At 43.1% G+C, this 18,247-nt stretch overlaps 1 protein-coding gene across 2 annotated transcripts in view; it reads left to right on the top strand.

Moving 5' to 3' along the window:
- Nucleotides 1-18,247, top strand: part of NELL1 (neural EGFL like 1) — a 525,706-nt gene that overhangs the window by 307,611 nt on the left and 199,848 nt on the right. The gene's annotated exons all lie outside the window — the stretch shown is intronic.

The following is an 18,247-nucleotide window of genomic DNA, read 5'->3' as shown; positions in this document are numbered from 1 at the left end:
TTTATCGGCCAAATTATCAGTCACATCAGGCCAATTTCCAGTACACTCAATTTGCTTTATATCGATGCCTATCCATTATTGGACCGATGTATTGGTGCACCTCCACAATCCAAGATCTGGGGCCTGGCTTGACAAAGCTTTGACTGGAATGATCTAATAGGGGACAGTTCCACTTTTGAGCAGGAGGTTGTACTTAATGACCTTCTGATGTCCCTTCCAACCTTAATTTTCTATGATTCTGTGATACTTTGTTTTCTTATGTAATTTTGATTACAGGAAGTACATTAAAGTTAAATATTTGGAAATCTATCTTCTAGTAGAACCACTTAAACTTTTTTAGAGCCCTATAGTTTTTTAATCAATAAATCTTCACAGAATAGCTTTTAAAAATTAGGAATAAAAAAAGCTCTGCAGCAAAATCTGTGAAGTTTAAATCACGTACATACTACCTTCCCCACAATACCAGCTAAGGTAAGCATATGACTTAAACAGAGAAATTTCTCATTTGTATTGCACATTTCGCCATAGGCCTGTTTGCTTACTAAGAACCCATTCCAGAATTTGATGAAATATGTCAGCACGGTTACTGTACGAGCCACTGGTACACCTTTCCCACACATAAAGCCTGGGAACAGACATTACACATAAATTGGTTTAAGTGATCAGAAACTGGTTTAAACCTGTAACAGAACAGATGTCCAGCGCACATAAGCCAGTTTGAAAGTGGCTGAAACTGGTTTGAGATAAACCTGGTTGAATGTAGTATCAGATGTAACTGATTTGGCTCAAGCCAGTTTATGCAATGTCTGTCCCAGACCCCTTGCTGGTTTAACATAACCCAGACACCCCCAGCATCCCGGCATGCTCTCTGGGCCGGGCAGGGCTCTCTGCTTCACAGCAGGGCTGGCCCCTCCCCTCTGCTCCCTGGGCAGAGCTCCTCCAGCACAGACTTGCAGACACAGCAGGTTCTGCTCACTTCCCTGTGCCTCCCTCCCCCTTCCCCTCCCCTCTCACCACATGCTGCTTAAGTAAGGATCCCTTCCTCCCCTCTCCCACAGCAGGGACCATAGCCAGCATGTGGTATGCTAGCTAGTGCTGTACAAGACTACAGCAGAGACTGCAGACACAGCAGGGTCTGCTGACTTCCCCCAGCCCTACCTCCTCTCACTGCTAAAGCAGGAAATCCCCACCTCCCTCCCTCCCATCTCCAACAGCATGGACCCCAGCCCCATGGACCCTAGGCATGTGGTGTGCTAGCTAATGCTGAGAGGTGTCTGTGTGTGTGTCTCTCCAATTTCATTGGGACAGGTAGGCAGACAGAGCAGGGCTTTTGGAGCTAATCAACAGGTAAGCCCTGCCCCCTTCCCCCATAAGCTGTTTAAGAAGAGTTTGAAGCAAGAGAGACTATTGTGTTGCTGATCAGGTGATAAAGACTCTTATCAACTCCAGGCTACCTTGCTCACCTGTCATTTTGCTGCAGACAGTTTGACAAGCAGGGAGGGAGATTGAAAAGCTCCGTATCATCAACAGATGCATGCACTGCACACCTCCGCTTGCCTCAGAGTGCTAGCAAGGGTCTGGGGGCTGACAACTCTCCCATCCCTTGAGCAGCCAGCAGGTAAAAGCCTGGGATGTTGCAGGCAGACCTCCCTAATGAGAGAGTCCTGCTGGAGCCTGGCCATGCTCCCCCCACCCTAGGTCAACTCTGTGCAAGGGAAGAGAGGGCTGCTCTAGTGCCCCCAGGCTTCTAGGCTGAGCCACTGCAGGCACATGCCTGAATTTCCTTAGGCCTGAGGTTTGTATGGTTGGAAACCAGTTCAGCCTAGCCAGGTTAGATTAACTTGCAAAGGTTGAATCAATTCAGGCTCAGGCTTTTTGAATGTCTGTCCGTAGCCAAAATTACTGAAGGAGACTGATGCCACAAATGTTAACACCAATAATACAAAAGCTGGTCTTTTATATATTAATACAATGGTTGGAACAGATTTCTGGCACAAATTGGTAAAGGATAAAAAAAATAAATTTAATGTATTTTAAGAAGGAAGGGAAATAAAGGGAAACAATCTAAATGAGAGAAAAATTGAGCTCCCATTTTTTGTTTATAGACTCGAGAATGTTCAGTTTGAGCTAAATCTGAAACCCATTTTGTCAATAGACATCTTTCCATTGATTTCAGGGGACTTTGGATTAGGCCACATTTTCAAGAATGAAAAGATATTCATCTTCTTTCTTGTAATTATTTTCTAAAAGCAGTAACCAAAAAAAACTCTGCCTTTCTTTATCTCTGCTTCTCTTCCTAACATCTGCATCTAGTAGAACCACTTCCATGTTTTATGAACTAAAAAGTGCAAGTTTGTGGCTTCTATCCTCAAAAACAATTTGGGTCTCTGAATCTCAAGTTGAGAGGAACATGATGTGCAGGTCTTCATAAAGTACTTAAGTAACCTTGCAGTTGGGGTTCAGAAACACCCTGGCTCTAGGTGTTTCCTGTTGGCTACCTCTGAGTGGCTCTGTGCTTGGTATGTAGGTTTTTGTAGATTATTCCCAGGAGGTGCCTAATTTTCCCCACTGTCTGTGTAGAGAATTTAGGAGACTAAGCCTGTTTTATTGAATCGCACAAATTTTTAGGCTTTGTAACACCTACGTTGCAGTCCCGCAAGTTTTGCGTTGGATCCAGCTCACTATCCTACACCCACGTTGTCCTGATTGCCTGTTCTGCTATAGAACTGTATAAAAATTACTATGGGAGGGTACACTCTTTCTACCAGAATTTGAATTTTATAGTCAGATTTCACCTCTGAAGTGTTTATTTGTTAACAGAAGTAAAGCATTGGGTAGTAATCAGGATATACTGTGCATCATCCCTTTTGGGATTCTTAAGGGCTTGCACTTGATTCATCTACTGTGGGCCAAATTATGCACATCTACATTGTTCCCCTGGTGCTCTCGGAGACAGATGTTCTTGGGTGTACCCTAACCCACTCCCATTCCAAATCCAGAAACATGGCAGTGAAGCCCCTTCAGGTTCCTCACTGACTCCCACTCCTCCCCCTGCCCCACCTCCCTCTCTTCCTCTCTCTCCATAGCTTTTCTCAACCATCTCTGTCTTCAGTGTGCTCAGGAATGGCCACAGCAGGCACCTCTAGAATGGCTTCACTACTGCATTTGTGGGTTTAGAGCATGTGAACAAAAGCATGTGGGTGAAGCAGCTCAAGAGCATCCTTCCTAGAAGCATTGGGGACATGGCATAGATGTATCCATAGTGAAGTGAGGGCCAACTGCAGGAGGAGATGGAGCAGAAGTACTGGTCATTAATAGAGCTCAGCCTAGAAGGAGCAGATAGAGCTTGCTGTCTCTCCATGAGACTAAACTCTGGGTTTAAAGTTTTGTCTGAAGTAGGAAAATTGTCAAGATGAAATCAGGCTTAGCTAACACAAACTTGCTACCCAGGATGAGGCTGAGCCCTCTTCTAGGGCCAGTCCAATGGCATAATGTCCCTTACATAGGGTTCTTGCTAACTCCATAGCCTAGCCCTAAAGCAGTGCTTAGCAACCTTTAACACACTGTGGGCTGGAATAGCCTGGCTCTGGTTTAAGGCTTGGTGGCCTTGGTGGCATGTCATCAGTGGGAGGCTTTGCTGCCATTCATACCAGGGCCAAACATCTAGGAGCTGTCCTTATTGCCAGTGGTTCTGTTCACCCCCCAAACCCTCCAACCTCCCAGCTTGTGGTCCATCTCCCCACCAGATAGAAACTGTGCCTGAAGCACAGCCAAGGAACAGGGGGCTCAGGGAAGGCAGCAGCAGTGTGGGCATAATTCCCAGCTGCCTGGCCCTAGCTCAGCTCCTCGTTGCCTGGTCCCAACGTAGGTGCAGGCAAGGTAAAGCCCACAGGCCTTATTTTACTGGCCAGTGCCCTAAAGGACAGGTGTTTATTTTAAGTAATGGTATTCAAGTTACATTTTTTTCAGATATGGATCCCTAAATGAAGCAGGGCACCTAGGTACTTATACAGGGTCACTTCTGGACATGCACAGAAACCTATACTTAAATGGCCATGGCACTTTGCTGTCTAAAATGTGGATGTCAACTCTCGGAGCCACTCTAATTATAAAGTGCCCCAACCCCTGGATCAAGTGTAAAAATGCCCCTGGATATTTCCTATAGGAGCACTCACTGGTTTCCTTTTAAAACATTGCTGCTGCTGGTGGTGACCTTTTAAATGATACCCAAGAGTATTGGTGGAGTTGACTAGGAGATAGGTTCAATTCTCTTCTCAGCCTGAAGCCATTAAAATACACTTCTGTCAGGAGACTGCCCCAACCAATAGGCTGAAGGCTGTTCTAAGTTAAGGGAAAACTCACCCCACTGCTTGAAGCTGCACCACTTTTAAGAAAGAACTGCAACATTCATCAGAAGGCCAGAGGAGAGCAAAAAAAAAGTATGCCTTTATAATCTGCAGGTTAAGACCCTTACCTAGGAGAGAAGAGTCTTAGGCTCTTCTCTCTGCTGCAAGGATTTTTTTTCTAATATCTTTTAAATGTAAATGCAGTCCTGGGAACATGAACTCTGCTCCTAAGTGTACAGTAGTGGCCTACAAATTCATCTTTGCTATTGCTTGCTATCCTTCTGCCCCACCCAGAGTAGCCTATAGTCTACCATTTAGGATATTCTGTTGGAGGTAGGAGATCTGAATTGAAAAGTCTCTAATTGTGGAGGCCCCAAGTGCAGAACCTGAATGGGACATACCAAGTGACTTTTAGGTACTTCCAGGGTTAGGTGATGGCTGATTTGGAAAGTGTAATTTTGGTGTTTTACCTATGATAAAGGTACATTTCTGTATCTTATTGTACAATATACTAAAATGCCCTTTATGTGAAGAGCTGAGCGCAAAAGGACTTAATGTCACTGATAGGAAAGAAAAAGTAATCTGCATGAAGATCTGGTATATTAAGTAGAAATTAACTTCTTTACTTCATGGGATTATAGGAAAGTATACTGAAAGAGACCTCATGAGGTAATTTAGTTCAGCTCCTTGCTTAATGCTGGAAGGAGAGTCTATAATCTCTCTAGGAAGCCTTTTCTAATGCTTGACCACCCTCATAGCCATAAAGTTCTTCCTTGTCTCCAACATAAATGTCCCCTGCTGCACCTTGAGGTCATTGTTCCTGTTTTTCATAAAGAAAAGTTTATTTCTATCCTCTCTATAATCACTTTGCAGGTGTTAGAAGACTTATCAAATCCCCCCTCAGTATTCTCTTCTCCAGAATAAATAACCAACATTATTTTAGCCTTTCCTCCTTAAGTTACGAATCCCAGTCATGAATCCCTTCTCATCATTTTTGTTGATCTGTGCTTGACTCTTTCCAAACTGTCCACATCCTTCTTGAAATGTATTCTAGGTGAGGTCTCATCAGTGCCAAATAGAATGGAAAAATCACTTCCATTGATTTGTAAATGACAACCCAGAATGCACTGGGTGCATTTTTTGAGCCGAAAACTGTGTAGGAAATGACAAAACTGTATAATTTAAATTACCTACTTAAGTTTTTATTTTTATGTTTGGAATTTGTGATTGACATTGTTTTATTTATGAAGTTTGGAATATAAAACTTGTATATTGCTATGTGAAGGAGAAAACTAAATGCTGTACAAATAAATTAAATTGAACTGAATACTAAAAAGGGCAGATCATTGAAATGTAACATTAGCACTGACATATTTCTTAGCTATTTCTTAATTTAATTTAATTTAATTTTGAACATTCTAAATAGCTCGTTCTTTATGCTAAATTAATGCAAATAGAAAGGCAGCCAATGTGTGTATAAAGTAAGCTTTTAAGTGGATCAAGTGGGGGATTGTGCACTACTTTAGGGAGCGTATAAGTTTGAACTTAGATTCCACTTTAAATTTAATGTAATGCACAGTTTTCTCATCAGGAACTTTCTTCACCTGTGTTTTTTCACAGTAGATCAGTGGAGCTACTGGGATTCACACCAGCTTGAGATTCTAGCCTACTATATTGGTTATTTTTCTTGATGACATCTATTTACACATACTGGTGGTCGCACACGTGCCTTTACATTAAACATCTGCTTTTGTTCAATGCTAGACTCCTTAGAGTATCAGCAGTGGAATCTGAAGCCTTTCACTTCTGGGTCACCAGTTAAGGCCCAGTTCACTATGACAGTCTCATCAAATTAACATTGTGTCTTAGACTGATCAAGTATGAGAAGACAGATTTACCCTCTGGGTCCAGGTTAGTTATATTGCTTGAGTAGTGTGGACAAGACTGCAATATTTTGTCTGTGTTTACTGTGTTGTGGCTACAGGGAGACTTCAGTATGAGGTAAAAGGTGCTTTACAAAAGTGTTATGTACCAAGCAATTTTATCTCACTAATTTGCTCAAATTTTGTGGTATAGAAAAGAAAAAAAAGATGTATATATTATATATAATGTCACAATTCTGACCGCAATTCTAACCATTCTTTCTTCTTCCATAGACTATTTTAGTTGCTTGTGATACACTAACACAGGACTCAGCACTACTTCTGAGTGAGGTATTCCAGTCTCTTCTAAGAGAAGGGAAGTTTAGGTTAGATATTAGGAAGAACTTTCTCCCTAGGAGGGTGGTGAAACACTGGAACAGTGAGAGAGAGATTCTTCACCCTTGGAGGTTTTAAAGCCTTGACTAGACAAAGCCTTGGCTGGGATGATGTAGCTGGAGATGGTCCTGCTTTGAGCAGGAGGTTGGACTAGATGACCTCCTGGGGTCCCTTCCAACCCTCATTTTGTATGATTTTATGATTCTAAGAGTAGACCTGGTCTCAAAAATTGAAAATTCTATACAGCAAGACACACCATAAAGATTGTAACTGCTATTTATTGCTCTCATTCTGTATATAGTGGTTATTAATTGTGATTCAGACTGAGGGAAGCTGGCAGCTATTTTGTAACACAGCCTCTCCATGAAAAAATTCAGCTGTAGGCCAAGACTCTGGAAACATCTTTTTGGAAGGCAGAAAGTAGACAAAAACAATGTGCATGTTATACTTGGGGGTACAGAGTAGAAGAGAAAATACTGTGATTTAGGTTCATCAGGACTTGATAAGAGTTGAAATTCTGGTTCAGATAAGTACAAACACTCTTACTCATTTTTTTTCAAATAAATTGTTTTAAATTTCATTTTCAGAGAGAGGAGGGTTTTTTGGAGGGGGTAGTATCTTTAATTGGACCAACTATGAGGGACCTGAATTTCTTCAACCTCCACAAGAGAAGTCTAAGAGGTGATCTTGTGGCTGTCTACAAACTCATGGGGGGGGGAAGGGGGGACAGCAGGAAATAGGGGATATGATATTTACTAGGGAGTCCATTGGGGTAACTAGAAACAATGGCCACAAACTGACAGAAAGCAAATATAGACTGGACATCAGGGGAAAATTCTTTACAGTGAGGGTTGCCAAAATATGGAATATGCTTCCAAGGGAGGTGGTGCTATCCCCTTCTTGGAGGTATTCAAGAGGAGACTGGACAAACATCTGGCTGGGGTCATCTGATCCCAGCACTCTTTCTTGTGTAGGGCAGGGAGTTGGACTCGATCTAATAGGTTCCTTCTGACCTTAAAATCTATGAAGTCTATATAGCTGGAAGGGAAACAGAACAAGCTTTGAAGGTGTAATGCATTCTTCCTCAGGTCTCATTTTTAAAGTGAGGCCCCATTTTCAAACATAGCCACTGGGAAAGGCATTCCCTCTTTTTAATAGTTTCTTGGAGATGTTGTTCTTTTTTCACGTAGGAAAATTATCAAAGCATTGCTAGATAACTAATTCTCATATTTAATAGAAATATTTTATACTCAGATGGCTTCTTGTGCTAGTTTCATAGTTGGTAGGGACGGAAGGGGCCTGAGCAGATCATCAAGTCTGACCCCCTGCTGTGGGTTAAACGACCCCAGCAAGGTGTCTGTCTAGCCTCCTTTTGAAGACCCCCCAGGGTAGGAGCGAGCACCACTTCCCTTGGAAGTTGGTTCCAGATCCTAGTCACCCTGACTGTCAAGTAGTGCCTCCTGACGTCTAGCCTGAATCTACTCTCCGTCAACTTGTGGCTGTTATTCCTTGTTACTCCCAGTAGTGTTGGGGGGAACAGGGACTCTCCCATTGCCTGCTGGTCTCCCTTGGCCAGTTTATAGACACCCACCAGTTTATAGACAGCCACTAGCCACCAGTGTCTTATAGACACCCCTCTCAGTCTTCTCTTGTGGAGGTTGAACAGGTTCAGGTCTCGTAGCCTCTCCTCGTAGGGCCTGCCCTGCTGCTTCCTGATCATGGGAGTGGCCCTCCTCTGGACCCTCTCAATGTTGTCCGCATCCCTCCTGACGTGTGGCGCCCAGAACTGGATGCAGTACTCCAACTGCAGCCTGACCAATGTCATATAGAGGGGAGGATCACCTCCTTGGACCTGCTCATGATGCATCTGTGGATGCATGACAAGGTGCGGTTAGCTTTCCTGACTACATCCCCACATTGGCGGCCCATGTTCATCTTGGAGTCTATAATGACTCCAAGATCCTTTTCTTCCTCTGTGCTGATGAGAAGTGAGTTCCTCAGCCTGTAGGTATGCTGCTGGTTCTTTCTCCCTAGGTGCAACACCCTGCACTTGTCAGTATTGAATCCCACCTTATTCTCATCTGCCCACCCCTGTAACCTGTTCAGATCCAATTGCAGCCTGTCCCTCCCTTCTAGCATGCCTATTTTTCCCCACATCTTAGTGTCATCTGCGAATTTGAACAAGGTGCTTTTCACCCCCTCGTCCAAGTCACTGATGAAGAAGTTGAACAGTGCAGGCTCGAGGACTGAGCCCTGGGGGACTGCACACATCCCTCCAGGTCAAAAATGACCTGTCTACCACCACTCTCTGGATGCGGCTCTCCAGCCAATTGGCGACCCATCTGACTGTGTAGGCATCGCCACCACAATCTCCTATTTTTTTAACGAGAATGGGGTGAGAGACAGTGTCGAAGGCCTTCCTAAAGTCCAGAAAGACTACGTCCACTGCGACACCTGCGTCCAAGGTTTTTGTGACCTGGTCATAGAAGGCCACCAGGTTGGTCTGACAGGACCTGCCTCTAATGAACCCATGTTGGTTGCCCCTAAGCATACACTCCCCTGCTTGCCCCTTGCAGATGTGCACCTGGATAATTTTCTCAAAGAGCTTCCCTAGGACCGAGGTAAGACTAACAGGCCTATAATTTCCTGGGTCCTCCTTCCTCCTTTTGAAAATGGGGACCACATTGGCTCTTTTCCAGTCCTCTGGCACCTTGCCAGAGCACCACAAGTGCTTGTAAAGCCATGCCAGGGGTCCCGCAATGACCTCTGCTAATTCCCTGAGCACTCTGGGGTGGAGATCATCAGGACCTGCTGACTTGAACACATCCAGTCCCACCAGAAGTTCTCTGACTAGGTCCTCTCTGACCCTAGGCCTGGCTGCACCTCCCTTGGTACCATTGGGGATCCTGGTCTGGGGGATGACCTGGACCCTGCTCAGAAAAATAGAGGCAAATAAATTGTTAACTAGGTTAGCTTTGTCGTCTGGTGAGAGCACCAGATTTCCAAGTGTGTCCTGCAGAGGCCCCACATTACCTGGAACCTTCTTTTTACCCCTTATGTATTTAAAAAAGGATTTCTTGTTATCCTTGATCCGGGTTGCTAGTCCCAGTTCCATCTCTGCCTTGGCCTTCCTAACAGCCCCCCCTAAAATCCTGAGCAACGGAGGTATAGTCCTGCCTGGTGATGGCCCCTCCTTTCCATTGCATGTACGCCTTCTTTTTAGCTTTGAGATGTTCCTGGATGCTTTTGGTAAGCCATGGGGGCTTTTGCCCCCTTTGATCCGTGTTGGGATTGCCACCCTTTGGGCTTGGAGGATCGTCTCCTTCAGGAACAACTACTCTTCTTGGACTCCCAACTTCCCACCCCTCCGGGACCTCAGTGCCTTCCCGACTAGTATTCTTAGCTCAATGAAATCTGTCCTCCTGAAGCCCAGGGCTGCTGTCTTGCTGCAGGCCTTTGCCAACCTGTGCTGGATGGTGAATTCCAATAGGCGATGATCGCTATTGCCCAGGTGATTGAGTACCCACAGTCCCCTCACCATTCAGTCATTGCTTGTGTCAGGACCAGGTCTAACAAGGCATTTCCCCTTGTGGGACTGTGCACCCTTCTGGGTTAGATGGAGGTCCTGTAACACGGCTAGGAACCTACATGAGTGATCAGACCTGGCTGACTGCTCTTCCCAGCAAATGTCCGGATCGTTTAGGTCACCTGTGATGATTACATCCTTTGACTTAACTGCCTCCACAAACTGACCTGAGAATTCCCAATCTAGTAACCAGCTGTAACATTAAATGTCCTTGCTATACTTATATATAAGCCATCTTGCTCTTTGCATCAGTAGCTCATCAGGAAATCGTTATGTGGAAGTTTGTATAAACCATGCTATATTTGCAAGTACAGATCTCAAAAGAAGCTTTTTGCCTCAAATATATAAGAAACCATTCAGATTTACATGATTTGGAAGTAATATCAGTTAGATAAATTTAATCATCAGCATTTGTAGAATGTATTTTCCAATTATCAGGCTTTTTGAAAATAAATTTATAAATAAAGGCTTTAGAGAATTTACAGAAGAAAATACTTTTAATTTTTAAAAAATGCCACCATTAGAGACTGCTGACACTGGAGGATGCTTTCCCCCCTCCACACCTCCTAAAAAGGGGAGTGGGTGAAAGCCTATACAGAATTACAGAATGTGCTCTGATAACAGTTTCCCCACCCCCTCCACACATGCACAGGTGCCATCTCTCTCTCTCTTTCTCAGTTTTTTACAAGTCTGGAATTTTTTTAAAATTAAATATTTTACAGAGTTCATTTTCTGGAGGTAAAGGTCCTTTTTATACCAAACCTGTGTCATATACAAAGACGAAATATCCTGTTCTTTTTGAGAAACTCTTACTGGTTGCTGCAACTTTAGACCAAATGGTTCTTAGATTTATAGCCTGTCATTTGTAATATATTTTCAACCTGCATACAATGACTTCTCTTAAATGTTTTATAAAAGCACAAATCCCAGGAAACACTGTTTATATCAATTTTCTAAACCACAGCATAAAAGGAAATAATATAGGGAATTAAAGTAAGGTAGAAGCTGGCTTTTAGAACCTTTCTAAGCAAATTCAGGTGTGTCATGGCCAAGAGTCTTATCTGCTTGAGACTTGCCCTTGTATGTGACAGAGTAGAAACCTCCTAGAATTTCTTTTATCAGTCTGAACATACCACTTAAGTAAGCAATTAAAATATAGTATTTGTTGTTGTAGCCTTCAAAAATCAGAGCTAGAGAAAAAACTCCTATAGGTATCTCTTAAAATTCACTGAATTTACAATGACCTACTATATTATGGATATCTTGTATGCTGCTGCTACTCAAATTGGTTATTAAGGTTTCTCACCTGTGTCTGTCTTCAGGACTGTCTGGACCTTTTCACAAGCACTATACTTCATAAACACAGAAATCAAAGGAAAACATACTGCATCTCTGTTTATGCATAGATTAAGAACTAAACCCCATTCCAAGTAGTTTCTCTCTTTGCATGTCTTTTTCAAAACTATGTCTGTGACCTGTCTCTATACTTAAAAGTGCCTTTTATTAAAATGTGCTAATGTGCTACCTTTGGCAAGCCACTTCTCTTGCTGACCCTGACCTCTTGTTCTTCCTTTACCACATACACCAGTTAAATGCAGCCTAAGATAAAAGACATCATTCAAATTGCAGAATACCACCTTCCTAGAAAGAATCTATGTGGCTCCACAGTAAAATGAAGCTGGAATAATTGAAATGAGAGTTCTAGTTTTTTGTATGTATAATATTGTTGACTATTTGGTCATCTTTGTTGAAATAATCCAATTTGCACTCTATACTGTTGTGATCGGCCTTCAACAGTGTTACATATTAGTGATAAAGAAAACTTGGTCGGTGCAGATACTGTTTGTTTTATGCAAAATAAGATTTTGCTGTCATGTATACACGCCATACCTGCATTTGCATAAATAGTTACCTAGGGTGCTTGTACAAGTGACAGAGGTTTAGTCTCCTAAATTGAAACAGTGGATTTTTAATTGCGATGATTAAAAACCCACCATTTCAATTTAGGGGCTTCCATCACTAGGCCTTATCCTTTTTTTTTTTTTTTTCCCCCCGGAAGAGCCTTCCTGTGTCTCCTGCGGCCAGGGGGTGAGCTGCCAGTGGGTCAAGTGGCCCCTAAGTTGTGGGGGGGCCCCGGTCCCTCTGCAGCGGTGGTGCTCCCTGCGGCTGCCCGGGTGGGCTGCTAGCTGGCCAGATGCTGACCCAACTTGGGCTCAGGTAACAATTGGATCAGGCTGGGTGCTGCCTCCAAGGTGGGGCAGCACCTGACCCACTAGCTGCCAGCCCAGGTGGCCCCACAGTGCACCACCACTGCAGAGGGAAGGACCAGGAACCCTGCAACTCAGGGCCTGCTGGCAGCTCACCCCTTAGCTGTGCGAGAGACAGGCAGGCTGCACCAAAAAAAAAAAAGGATAGAGTCCCTCACCACTTTTTTTTTTCTGGCAGACCCTGCCTGTGTGAGCTTCCACCAGTCCACACAGCCCCTGAGCTGCAGGGGCCCCAGTTCTTCCCTCTACCATGGCAGTGCCTCCTAGGGCTGCCTGGGCAGGGTGCTAGCGAGCTGGGGGTTGCCCCAGTTTGGAGGTAACACTCCGCTAGATTCAACTGTTCCTCGAGCCCACCCACTGGAATTCTGCTGGGCACAGCTCCCCAGGTGGGCTTGGGGAAGAGTTGATTCTGGTGGGTGCTTCCTCTGAGTGGAGGCAGGCCCTAGCTCACTAGCATCCTGCCCAGGTGGCCCCAGGGGTCACCGCCAACAGAGAGGGAAGGACTGCCCCCCCACCCTCCCCAGCTCAGAAGCCTCTTGGCCCGCTGGCGTCTTGCCCCCTGACCATGGAAGATATGGCAGGCTCTGCAAAAAAAGAAAAAGTATCGGGCCCATTGCTGTAACAGTGACGGAAGCCACTAAATTAAAATGGTAGGTTTTTAATCGTCACAATTAAAAACCGACCATTTCAATTTAAGGGACTAAACCCACGTCATGTGTACAAACAATTCAACAAGGAGAAATGCAAAGTGCTGCACCTAGGGAGGAAAAATGTCCAGCATACCTACTGCCTAGGAAATGACCTGCTTGGTGGCACGGAAGCGGAAAGGGATCTTGGAGTCCTAGTTGACTCCAAGATGAACACGAGTCGTCAGCGTGATGAAGCCATCAGAAAAGCTAATGGCACTTTATCGTGCATCAGCAGATGCAGGATGAACAGATCCAAGGAGGTGATACTTTCCCTCTATCAGGTGCTGGTCAGACCACAGTTGGAATACTGCATGCAGTTTTGGGCGCTGCACTTCAAGAGAGATGTGGATAACCTGGAGAGGGTCCAGAGAAGGGCCACTCGTATGGTTAAGGGCTTGCAGGCCAAGCCCTATGAAGAGAGACTGGGGCACCTGGACCTCTGCAGCCTCCGCAAGAGAAGTTTGAGAGGCGACCTTGTGGCTGCCTATAAGTTCATCACAGGGGCACAGAAGGGAATTGGTGAGGTTTTATTCACCAAAGCGCCCCTGGGGGTTACAAGAAATAATGACCACAAGCTAGCAGAGAGCAGATTTAGACTAGACATTAGGAAGAACTTATTCACAGATAAAGTGGCCAAGGTCTGGAATGGGCTCCCAAGGGAGGTGGTGCTCTCCCCTACCCTGGGGGTCTTCAAGAGGAGGTTAGATAGGCATCTAGCTGGGGTCATCTAGACCCAGCACTCTTTCCTGTCTATGCAGGGGGTCGGACTCGATGATCTATTGAGGTCCCTTCCGACCCTAGCATCTATGAATCTATGAACATGCTAGGGTGCCACCTTTATGTCTGCATTTCTTTAGAGAGGATACAGTATATTCCAGTGTAGCCAACTATATAGCCAAACCTTTTACTGTAGCTCCTCTATACCTTGCTAGGTACACAGTGCTACAGGGATTATAACAGGAATCAGGGCTGATACTTTCCCACCACATTGTGGCTACTACCTGTTCTGAAATTATTCCACATGACCCAAATCCTCCTCGGATGCATATTACAACCAGACAGAAATAACCTATTTTACTCATGTTCTTAATATAAACTGCTTTGATCCACTAAGCAAGATGCAGTGCTGTTTCCTGAGCAGTCTAAATGTCATATGCAGCTTTTACTACCTGCTTGAAGTTGATTCTTGGTGTATTGCTGGTTCTTCTTATAAAATTGTTATTTATATAAGGGTAGACAGGTGTTGAAAAATAAGGTTGGGCCTTCAAACGCTTTCTGTCAGAATCCCCACAAGTATCCTACTCATCAAGATAAGCTACAATTTTCATTTGGTTTTCTGTTAGTATCTGCAATAGCGATCTTTAATGACTATGTAAAGCATTACGTAACTAAGCATACATAAACAACTTCAGTTTCACAAAACCCATAGTGTTAGTTTTCAGTTCAAGTTAATATTATTTCAGGTGCCTAAGGCAAGTAGTTAACCAGGAATGACTTTCCAATGACAGCCTTTTCAAAAACAAGTTTTCTGTGGAGATTTTGTTTTAAAGGCTTCTGTCATATATTTCACTTTGCAGGCACGAGATTTTAGTTTTGTGTCTGTGACATCATGGATATACAAAGAGATTTTAATTTGGGAATAACAAAGAGATTTTTGTGTAAAAAACGAATTTTGGAGGTAATTTTTTCAAGCATATATGGAGGCAGAAGGGCATTCCCAGACAGTCTGAGGGATGACTGTGTTTTTTTTTTTATTGTTGCCTCACAAACTGTCCTCCTTCAAATCTGAACTCGCACTTCCCTCAAATCAAGAGGATATTTTTTTAACAGTTCACGAAGGCTTTTGAAAGGAGACTTTCACTGAAAAGAAAAGCTTAGTTTTAGCGGTTTCTGGTTGTAGTTTGGTAGACTAGGAAGAGCTGTGATCTGAACTAAGAAAATACATATTTTCACTGAATTCCCTCTGTCTAATGCTACAGCAAGGTGGAATTGAAAAAACAGTAAAGCCGCCAGAAAACAGCTGGGACTCTTAAGTACACATGCTAGAGCACATTACCTCTGACGAGGTCAGAAATTTTACAAAGGAATAACCCAATGAAGAAGTACTATCTTTATTTTACAGAAGAAAAAACTGAGGCATAAACCAGAAACTTCCCCAGGTTCACACAGCAAGCATCTGGCATTGGTTGGAATAATTAGGTCTCCTCTCATTTAGGAATACAAGGCCACCCTTCTGCTGTTTATTCATGTACAGTACATAAACCAAGATAGTCAGTATGTGAAATTCATAATCTCACAAAGAAATTAACTTGTCAGTAATGTGTTGCTATTGTTGTTAGTATTGTCCTTGAATGCCTGTTGTTTCTAGAGGAATGGTTTCAGCTTAGGTAATCAGTAAATCATACCAAACACAATCTGCAAGAGATAAAGATGTTTAGGGGTGATATCCTTTATTCCTGGCTTTCAAAGCACCTCTTAACTTTGCCCAACTCATCAGAAGCAAAGTCCTTCCTAATCAACAGAAATCAAATGAAATGCAGCCTTACCTTAATAGATGCAAAACCTGTCAACATTTCTCCACTGCTCCAACAATCAGTGCCTCCCGTAAGGAATCCACACATGTGCCAATCCCAAAGTACTCATCCAGCATACTAGATGCTCTCCTGGAAACTATGTGGGTGAAAGTAGACTAAAACTATGGACCAGAATGAATCATCACAGGAAAATGTTAAGGAGAGAGACACGCAAACACATGTAAGAGAACACTTTCCACAGAACAGACTCTCGCTTTCTGATCTCACTATCCACATGGTCAACAGAAACTTACAAAAAAAACCTTCAAAAGGTGAGCCCAGGAACAAAACTTCACAAACTGGCTAGATACAAAGAACCAAGGACTGAACACAGATAATTGACTTCATGGGTCACTTTAATCTAACTGATTCCTTCTCATCTTTCTTCACAGCACAGGTGATGGTGACCCTCTTTCCTTTTTAAAGGTTTTGATCTTCTACTAATCAAGCTATCTTTTCCTGTCTCATAGCTACCCCCAAATCAGTCCTCCAAAATTGGGCTCTGTGTCTTAAGTGGGAAAGCTGATTCTCTTTGCTGGAATATAAGCATGAAGATGTTGTGTTGTAAGATGGAAGCCAGTTACTCTTTCAGAATTCCTCCTGTCCAATTCTGAAAGAGTAACTGGCTTCCATCTTACAACACAACATCTTCATGCTTATATTCCAGCAAAGAGAATCAGCTTTCCCACTTAAGACACAGAGCCCAATTTTGGAGGACTGATTTGGGGGTAGCTATGAGACAGGAAAAGATAGCTTGATTAGTAGAAGATCAAAACCTTTAAAAAGGAAAGGGTCATCATCACCTGTGCTGTGAAGAAAGATGAGAAGGAATCAGTTAGATTAAAGTGACCCATGAAGTCAATTATCTGTGTCTCACAGCTACTCTGAACTTGCTGGCTGAAGCTGGCAGCCATTTTGCAACATGAAAAAGCCAGCTCCTGGCTTTTTTTTTTTTTTTTTTTTTTTGCTTTTTTTTGCATTCTGCCATCCAAAACGAAGGTGGATGTCTTATTTAGGGGCATGTCATATGTGAGAAAATATGGTAATTCTTTCTTCTGTGTCTGAATTCTCTGATTCAGGCTGATGTCCCTGTGGTACTGGAAGCAAAGACTCATTATTGCAAAACGCATTTAATAATTAAACATCTGAGGATGTTCTTGAAAGCAGATTTTGCCTTCTAAAATTCTGTCCTCAATTTCTCCTACAAAAATTCTGTCTATGACTTCTAGCTATAAATAGGAAGTACATTTTGCTGGTATATGTGAGAAATGGCATTGAAGTGAGAGCTTGAGAATTTTTTTAAAATTTAAAAAACAACAACCCCCTCACAGAAAATCCAAACCAAAGAAACAAAAGAACATCCCAACTGGTCCAGGTGAAATGAAAAAGAGAAGTACACTCCTGGCTGATGACAAGGTCTTGAGTTGAGGCTCCTCAAGAAGCCTGAAGCACACAATGTCTAGTGGCCTGAAACTTGGGATCAGTTAAAGTGAATTATTAAACCGAGAAAGGAGCCAGCATAAACTAAAAAGTGTAAATATAAGCCTGAATTTATTAGCTGAAGCCAGGTACATTTTTTGTGTGTATATATAAATTTCCTGCTTAAAAAAAAAAGAGAGATGGAACGAGATCCCTGTGATGCTCTTTTGAAAGATTATATAAATTCATATCGCTTTCCTATCAAATATATTAGGAGACTAGAAAACATAATCTATTCAGTACATTTTGTATTATTACATATTAAAGGAGTTTAAAATTCATTTATTCTGTAAAATTCATTTAGTCTGAAGAAGTTCTTGCAGTCCATTCTACAAATCTACAAGTAGCTTCAATCATCTTGAAATATAATGGCAGTCTTTAATATGGCTAAGTCTCTCTAGAAGGTATGCTCCTTTTACCCAGTAGAGGATAGCTTTCCAAAGCATGTGTCTATTATGAATAGATCAAAAATATGAATATTGCATTAACATAAAAGAAGACAAACCTTTAGTGGCATAACTAGGGTGACCAGGGCAACTGCCCCAGATGCCGCCATGTAAGGGGAACTGGCTGCTGCTGGCAGCCACACAGCCAGCCATGCCAACAACACTGCAGCAAACGGACATTGCTGCTGCCTCTGTGCCCTGGGCACCCAACCACATCACTACACCCTGTAAACACTACCAAGAAACGATTTGTTGTTATACTCAATTGTCTTCAGCTTTAGGTAAGGTTTCAAAAAAGACTTACAGCATCTGGATTGCTCCATTAAAAGCGAGAGTTAACATCAGTTATTGTTAAGTTACCCTCCTCCTAAACAAGTAGCTTTGATTTCTGCATGCCATTCACCTGAGAGAGGAAAACACAACATCCCTGTTTCTATCTCTTCTACTTACTTAGTGCTTGTGGAATAAAGCTTGAGCTCCTGTCTTTCTTTCCCTTCCCTGTTTCTCCTGGAAGGTGCTGCTGAACACTGTGAGAAGTATGAAGTTTCAGAATCAAGGGAGCAGGCTCTTCACTCTGTAGCTGGTGCCCTGATGGAGCAAATT

The sequence above is a fragment of the Alligator mississippiensis genome, chromosome 2 (assembly GCF_030867095.1).
Source record: "Alligator mississippiensis isolate rAllMis1 chromosome 2, rAllMis1, whole genome shotgun sequence".
Lineage (NCBI taxonomy): Eukaryota > Metazoa > Chordata > Crocodylia > Alligatoridae > Alligator > Alligator mississippiensis.
Note: the sequence above shows the minus strand (reverse complement) of the source record. Positions and strands in the feature narration are given on the sequence as shown.